Raw genomic sequence first — 7,183 nt, 5'->3', positions numbered from 1 at the left:
CATTTAAGAATTTCAGATCTTTGTATTTTATTCAAACAGCAAGAAAAACTAAATAAAATAAATTGACGCTCCAAGCAAAACACATATCATGTGGCGAATAAAAATATAGCTCCAAGTAAAGTTACCGATGAAAGAAGACGAAAGAGGGGATGCCTTCCAGGGCATCCCCAAGCTTATACATTTGGTTGTCCTTGAATATTACCTTGCGGTGCCTTGGGCATCCCCAAGATTAGGCTCTTGCCACTCCTTATTCCATAATCCATCGAATCTTTACCCAAAACTTGAAAACTTCACAACACAAAACTTAAAGTAGAAAACTCGTGAGCTCCGTTAGCGAAAGAAAGCAAAACACCACTTCAAGGTACTGTAATGAACTCATTCTTTATTTATATTGGTGTTAAACCTACTGTATTCCAACTTCTCTATGGTTTATAAACTATTTTACTAGCCATAGATTCATCAAAATAAGCAAACAACACATGAAAAACAGAATCTTTCAAAAACAGAACAGTCTGTAGTAATCTGTAACTAACGCAAACTTCTGGAACCCCAAAAATTCTAAAATAAATTGATGGACCTGATAAATTTAGCTATTAATCATCTGCAAAAATAATTAACTAAATAGCACTCTCCAATAAAAAATGGCAGCAATTCTCGTGAGCGCTAAAGTATCTGTTTTTTACAGCATGATCCCAAAGACATTCCCCAAGTCTTCCCAACGGTTCTACTTGGCACAAACACTAATTAAACACATAAAACCACATCTAAACAGAGGCTAGATGAATTATTTATTACTAAACAGGAACAAAAAGCAAGGAACAAAAATAAAATTGGGTTGCCTCCCAACAAGCGCTATCGTTTAACGCCCCTAGCTGGGCATGATGATTTCAATGATGTTCACATAAAAGATAAGAATTGTAACATAAAGAGAGCATCATGAAGAATATGACTAGAAAATTTAAGTCTAATCCACTTCCTATGCATAGGGATTTTGTGAGCAAACAACTTGTGGGAACAATAATCAACTAGCATAGGAGGGAAAAACAAGCATAACTTCAAAACTTTAAGCACATAGGGAGGAAACTTGATATTATTGCAATTCCTACAAGCATATGTTCCTCCCTCATAATAATATTCAGTAGCATCATGAATGAATTCAATAATATAACCAGCACCTAAAGCATTCTTTTCATGATCTACAAGCATAGAATTTTTATTACTCTCCACCCAAGCAAAATTCTTCTCATGAATAATAGTGGGAGCAAACTCAACAAAATAATTATCATGTGAGGCATAATCCAATTGAAAACTAAAATCATGATGACAAGTTTCATCTATTCAACCTCTAGTATCCGTGGGTATGATTATACGATATGCATCACACATTCTCAGATTCATCTATTCAACCAACACATAGAACCTCAAAGAGTGCCCCAAAGTTTCTACCAGCGAACCAAGACGAAAACGTGTGCCAACCCCTATGCATAGGTTCATGGGCAGAACCCGCAAGTTGAACACCAAAACATACATCAAGTGAATCACGTGATATCCCATTGTCACCACAAATACGCACGACAAGACATACATCAAGTGTTCTCAAATCTTTAAGGACTCAACCCGATAAGATAAATCAAAGGGGAAACTCAATCCATTACAAGAGAGTAGAGGGGGGAGAAAACATCATAAGACCCAACTATAATAGCAAAGCCCGCGATACATCAAGATCATATCACCTCAAGAACACAAGAGAGAGAGAGATCAAACACATAGCTACTGGTACATACCCTCAGCCCCGAGGGAGAACTACTCCCTCCTCGTCATGGAGAGCACCGGGATGATGAAGATGGCCACCAGAGAGGGATGCCCCCTCCGGCAGGGTGCCAGAACGGGTCTAGATTGGTTTTTGGTGGATACGGAGGCTTCTGGCGGCAGAACTCCCGATCTATCGTGCTCCTCGATAGTTTTAGGGTACGTGGGTATATATGGGTGAAAGAAAGACGTCAGGGGAGCCACAAGGGGCCCACGAGGGTGGAGGGCGCCCCCTAGGGGGGTGGGCGCGCCCCCCTACCTCGTGGCTCCCTCGTTCCTTTCCTGACGTGCACTCCATGTTTTTCCGGTAGCTTTCCTTCCAAAAATAACTTCTCTAGTTGGTTTCATTCCGTTTCGACTCCGTTTGATATTCATTTTCTTCGAAACACTAAAATAGGCAAAAAACAACAATTCTGGGCTAGGCCTCCGGTTAATAGGTTAGTCCCAAAGATAATATAAAGGTGGATAATAAAGCCCAATATTGTCCAAAACAGTAGATAATATAGCATGGAGCAATCAAAAATTATAGATACGTTGGAGACGTATCAAGGCTTCTCTCAAGAAAGGAATTATTACGGTGGGTGAACAAATTACTGCTGAGCAATTGATAGAAAAGCACAAAGTTATGACGATATCTAAGGCAATGATCATGAACATAGGCATCACATCCGTGTCAATTAGACTGAAACGATTCTGCATCTACTACTATTACTCCACACATCGACCGCTATCCAACTTGCATCTAGAGTATTAAGTTCATAAAGAACGGAGTAACGCCTTAAGCAAGATGACATGATGTAGAGGAATTAACTCAACCAATATGATGAAAACCCCATCTTTCTATCCTCGATGGCAACAATACAATACGTGTCGGTTCCCCTTCTGTCGCTAGGATCGAGCACCGCAAGATTGAACCCAAAGCTAAGCACTTCTCCCATTGCAAGAAAAACCAATCTAGTTGGCCAAACCAAATCGATAGTTCAAAGAGACTTGCAAAGATATCAAATCATGCATAAAAGAATTAAGAGGATGTTCAAATAATATTTATAGATAAGCTGATCATAAACCCACAATTCATCGGATCTCGGCAAACACACCGCAAAAGAGTATTATATCGAATAGATGTCCAAGAACGTCAAGGAGAACATGGTATTGAGAATCAAAGAGAGAGAAGAAGCCATCTAGCTACTAGCTATGGACCCGTAGGTCTGAGGTAAACTACTCATGCTTCATCGAAGAGGCAATGGTGTTGATGCAGAAGCCCTTCGTGATCGAATCCCCCTCTGAAAGGATGCCAGAAAAGGCCCCATGATGGGATCTCATGGGTACAGAAGGTTGTGGCGGTGGAAAAGTGGTTTCATGGCTCCCTTGGAAGTTTTCTAGGTATAAGAGTATATATATAGGAGGAAGATCTAGGTCAGGAGGCCACCAAGGGGCCCACAAGGTTGGGGGGGGCCCCCCCCCCCCCGGGCGCGCCCTCCACCCTTGTGGGTGCCTCGTGGCTCTTTTGACTTGCACTCCAAGTTTCCTGGGTGTCTTCTTGTCCAAGAAAAATCATAGCGAAAGTTTTATTCTGTTTGGACTCTATTTGGTATTCCTTTTGTGCGAACTCTAAAACAAGAAAAAACCCAGAAACTGGAACTGGGCTCTAGGTTAATAGGTTAGTCCCAAAAATCACATAAAATAGCATATTAATGCATTTAAAACATCCAAAACAGATAATATAATACCATGGAACAATCAAAAATAGATACGTTGGAGACGTATCAAGCATCCCTAAGCTTAATTCCTGCTCGTCCTCAAGTAGTTAAATGATAAAAGCAGAATTTTTGATGTGGAATGCTACCTAACATATTTATCCATGTAATTCTGTTTATTGTGGCATGAATGTTCAGATCCGTAAGATTCAAAAGAAAAGTTTAATATTGACATAAAAACAATAATATTTCAAGCGCACTAACAAAATAATTATGTTTTCTCAAAATAACATGGCCAAAGAAAGCTTATCCCTACAAAATCATCTAGTCTGGCTATGCTCCATCTTCATCACACAAAATATTCACACAATACATGAGCGTGAGCCATGGACATAGCACTATAGGTGGAATAGACGGTGGTTGTGGAGAAGACAAAAAAGAAGGAGATAGTCTCACATCAACTAGGCGTATCAACGGGCTATGGAGATGCCCGTCAATAGATATCAATGTGTGAGTAGGGATAGCCATGCAACGGATGCACTAGAGCTATAAGTTTATGAAAGGTCAAAAGAAAACTAAGTGGGTGTGCATCCAACTTTCTTGCTCATGAAGACCTAGGGCGTTTGAGGAAGCCCATCGTTGGAATATACAAGCCAAGTTCTATAATGAAAAATTCCCACTAGTATATGAAAGTGAAAACATAGGAGACTCTCTATCAAGAAGATCATGGTGCTACTTTGAAGCACAAGTGTGGCAGAAAGGATAGTAACATTGTCCCTTCTCTCTTTTTCTCTCATTTTTTTCTTTCTCTTTTTTTCACATGGGACAATGCTCTAATAATGAAAAATTATCACACTTCTATTTACTTACAACTCAAGAATTACAACTCGATACTAGCAAAATATATGACTCTATGTGAATGCCTCCGATGGTATACTGGGACGTGCAATGAATCAAGAGCAACATGAATAAAAATGATGAACGGTGGCTTTTGCCACAAATACGATGTCAACTACATGATCATGCAAAGCAATATGACAATGATGATGTATGTCATAATAAACCGAACGGTGGAAAGTTGCATGGCAATATATCTCAGAATGGCTATGGAAATGCCATAATAGGTAGGTATGGTGGCTGTTTTGAGGAAGGATATGTGGTGGGTTTATGGTACCGGTGAAAGTTGCGCGGTACTAGAGAGGCTAGCAATGGAGGAAAGGTGAGAGTGCGTATAATACTCAACATTCATCATAAAGAACTCTCATACTTATTGCAAAAATCCATTAGTCATCGAAACAAAGTACTACGCATATGCTCCTAGGGGGATAGATTGGTAGGAAAAGACCATCGCTCGTCCCCGACCGCCACTCATAAGGAAGACAATCAAAAAAACATCTCATGCTCCAACTTCGTTACATAAGGTTCACCATACGTGCATGCTACGGGACTCACAAACCTTAACACAAGTATTTCTAAAATTCACAACTACTTACTAGCATGACGCTAATATCAGCATCTTCACATCTCAGAACAATCATAAGGAATAAAACTTCTCATAGTATTCAGTGCACTTGATATGAAAGATTTTATTATATCCCTCTTGGATGCCTATCATATTAGGACTAATTTTATAACCAAAGCAAATGACCATGCTATTCTAAAGACTCTCAAAATAATATAAGTGAAGTACGAGAATTCATCAATTTCTATAAAATAAAACCACCGCCGTGCTCTAAAAAAGATATAAGTGAAGCACTAGAGCAAAATTGCCTAGTTCAAAAGATATAAGTGAAGCACATAGAGTATTCTAATAAATCAAGATACATGTGTGTCTCTCCCAAAAGGTGTGTACAGGAAGTATGATTGTGGCAAACTAAAAAGCAAAGACTCAAATCATACAAGACGCTCCAAGCAAAACACATATAATGCGTTGAATAAAAATATAGCCTCAAGTAAAGTTACTGATAGATGAAGACGAAAGAGGGGATGCCTTCCCGGGGCATCCCCAAGCTTACACTTTTTTACATCCTTTAATATTACCTTGGGGTGCCTTGGGCATCCCCAAGATTAGGCTCTTGCCACTCCTTATTCCATAGTCCATCAAATCCTTACCAAAAACTTGAAAACTTCACAACACAAAACTCCAACATAAAATCTCATAAGCTTCGTTAGTATAAGAAAATAAATCACCACTTTTGGTACTGTTGTGAACTCATTCTTTATTTATATTGGTGTAATATCTACTGTATTCCAACTTTTCCATGGCTTATACCCCCAGATACTAGCTATAGATGCATCAAACTAAGCAAACAACACGCGAAAAACAGAACAGAATGTAGCAATCTGGATATTTCGAATACTTATGTGACTCCAAAAATCCTTAGAAATTAGGAAGTCCTAAAAAATTTGTTTATTAATCCTCCTAAAAAATAATTAGTATTTTATCGCTCTTCTGGAAAAAATGAAAACTATTCTCCTGGCGCAAAAGTTTCTGTTTTTTAGCAGGATCAAATCAACTATCACTGTAAGCTATCCCAAAGATCTTACTTGGCACAAACACTAAATAAAACATAAAACCACATCTAACTAGAGGCTAGATGAAAAATTTATTTCAAAACAGGACCTAAAAAGTAAGAATAAAAATAAAATTGGGTTGCCTCCCAACAAGCGCTATTGTTTAACGCCCCTAGCTAGGCATAAAAACATGAATAGATCTAAGTATTGTCATCTTTGGCATGCAATCCATAAGTGGCTCTCATAATAGATTCATGAGGCAATTTAAGTTTCTTTCTAGGGAAGTGTTCCATGCCTTTCCTTAACAGAAATGGAAATCTAATGTTTCCTTGTTTCATATCAATAATTGCACCAATCGTTCTAAGGAAAGGTCTACCAAAAATAATAGGACATGTAGGATTGCAATCTATATGGAGAACAATGAAATACATGGGCACATAATTCCTATTAGCAACAATAATAACATCATTAATTCTTCCCATAGGTTTCTTAAGAGTGGAATCTGCAAGATGCAAATTTAAGGAACAATCATCAAATTCATGGAAACCTAACACATCACATAAATTTTTCGGAATCGTGGAAACACTAGCACCCAAATCACAGAAAGCATAGCATTCATAATCTTTAATCTTAATCTGAATAGTAGGTTCCCACTCATCATAAAGTTTTCTAGGGATATAAACTTCCAATTCAAGCTTTTCCTCAAAAGAGTGCATCATAGCATCAATGATACATTTAGTAAAAGCTTTGTTTTGATTATAAGCATGAGGAGAATTCAACATGGATTGCAACAAGGAAATACAATCTATTAAAGAACAATTATAATAATTAAATTCCTTGAAATCCAGAAGAGTGGGTTCATTGCTACCTAAAGTTTTGACCTCTCCAATCCCATTTTTATCAATTTTTGCATCAAGATCTAAAAACTCTGAATCATTGGGACGCCTTCTAACTAAAGTTGACTCATATCCAGTCCCATCTTTATCAAGATTTTCATTGGAAAGCAAATATTTAATAGGAGTCACATCAATTACTTTAAGATCTTCATCATTATTTTTACGGAAACTAGAAGAACACTCTTTTATAAACCAATCTTTCTTAGCACACATCTTAGCAGTTCTTTATTTGAACTCATCAATGGAAATTCTCATGGCTTTGAGAAA

The sequence above is a fragment of the Triticum urartu genome, chromosome 6 (genome assembly GCF_003073215.2).
Source record: "Triticum urartu cultivar G1812 chromosome 6, Tu2.1, whole genome shotgun sequence".
NCBI classification, from domain to species: domain Eukaryota; kingdom Viridiplantae; phylum Streptophyta; class Magnoliopsida; order Poales; family Poaceae; genus Triticum; species Triticum urartu.
Note: the sequence above shows the minus strand (reverse complement) of the source record.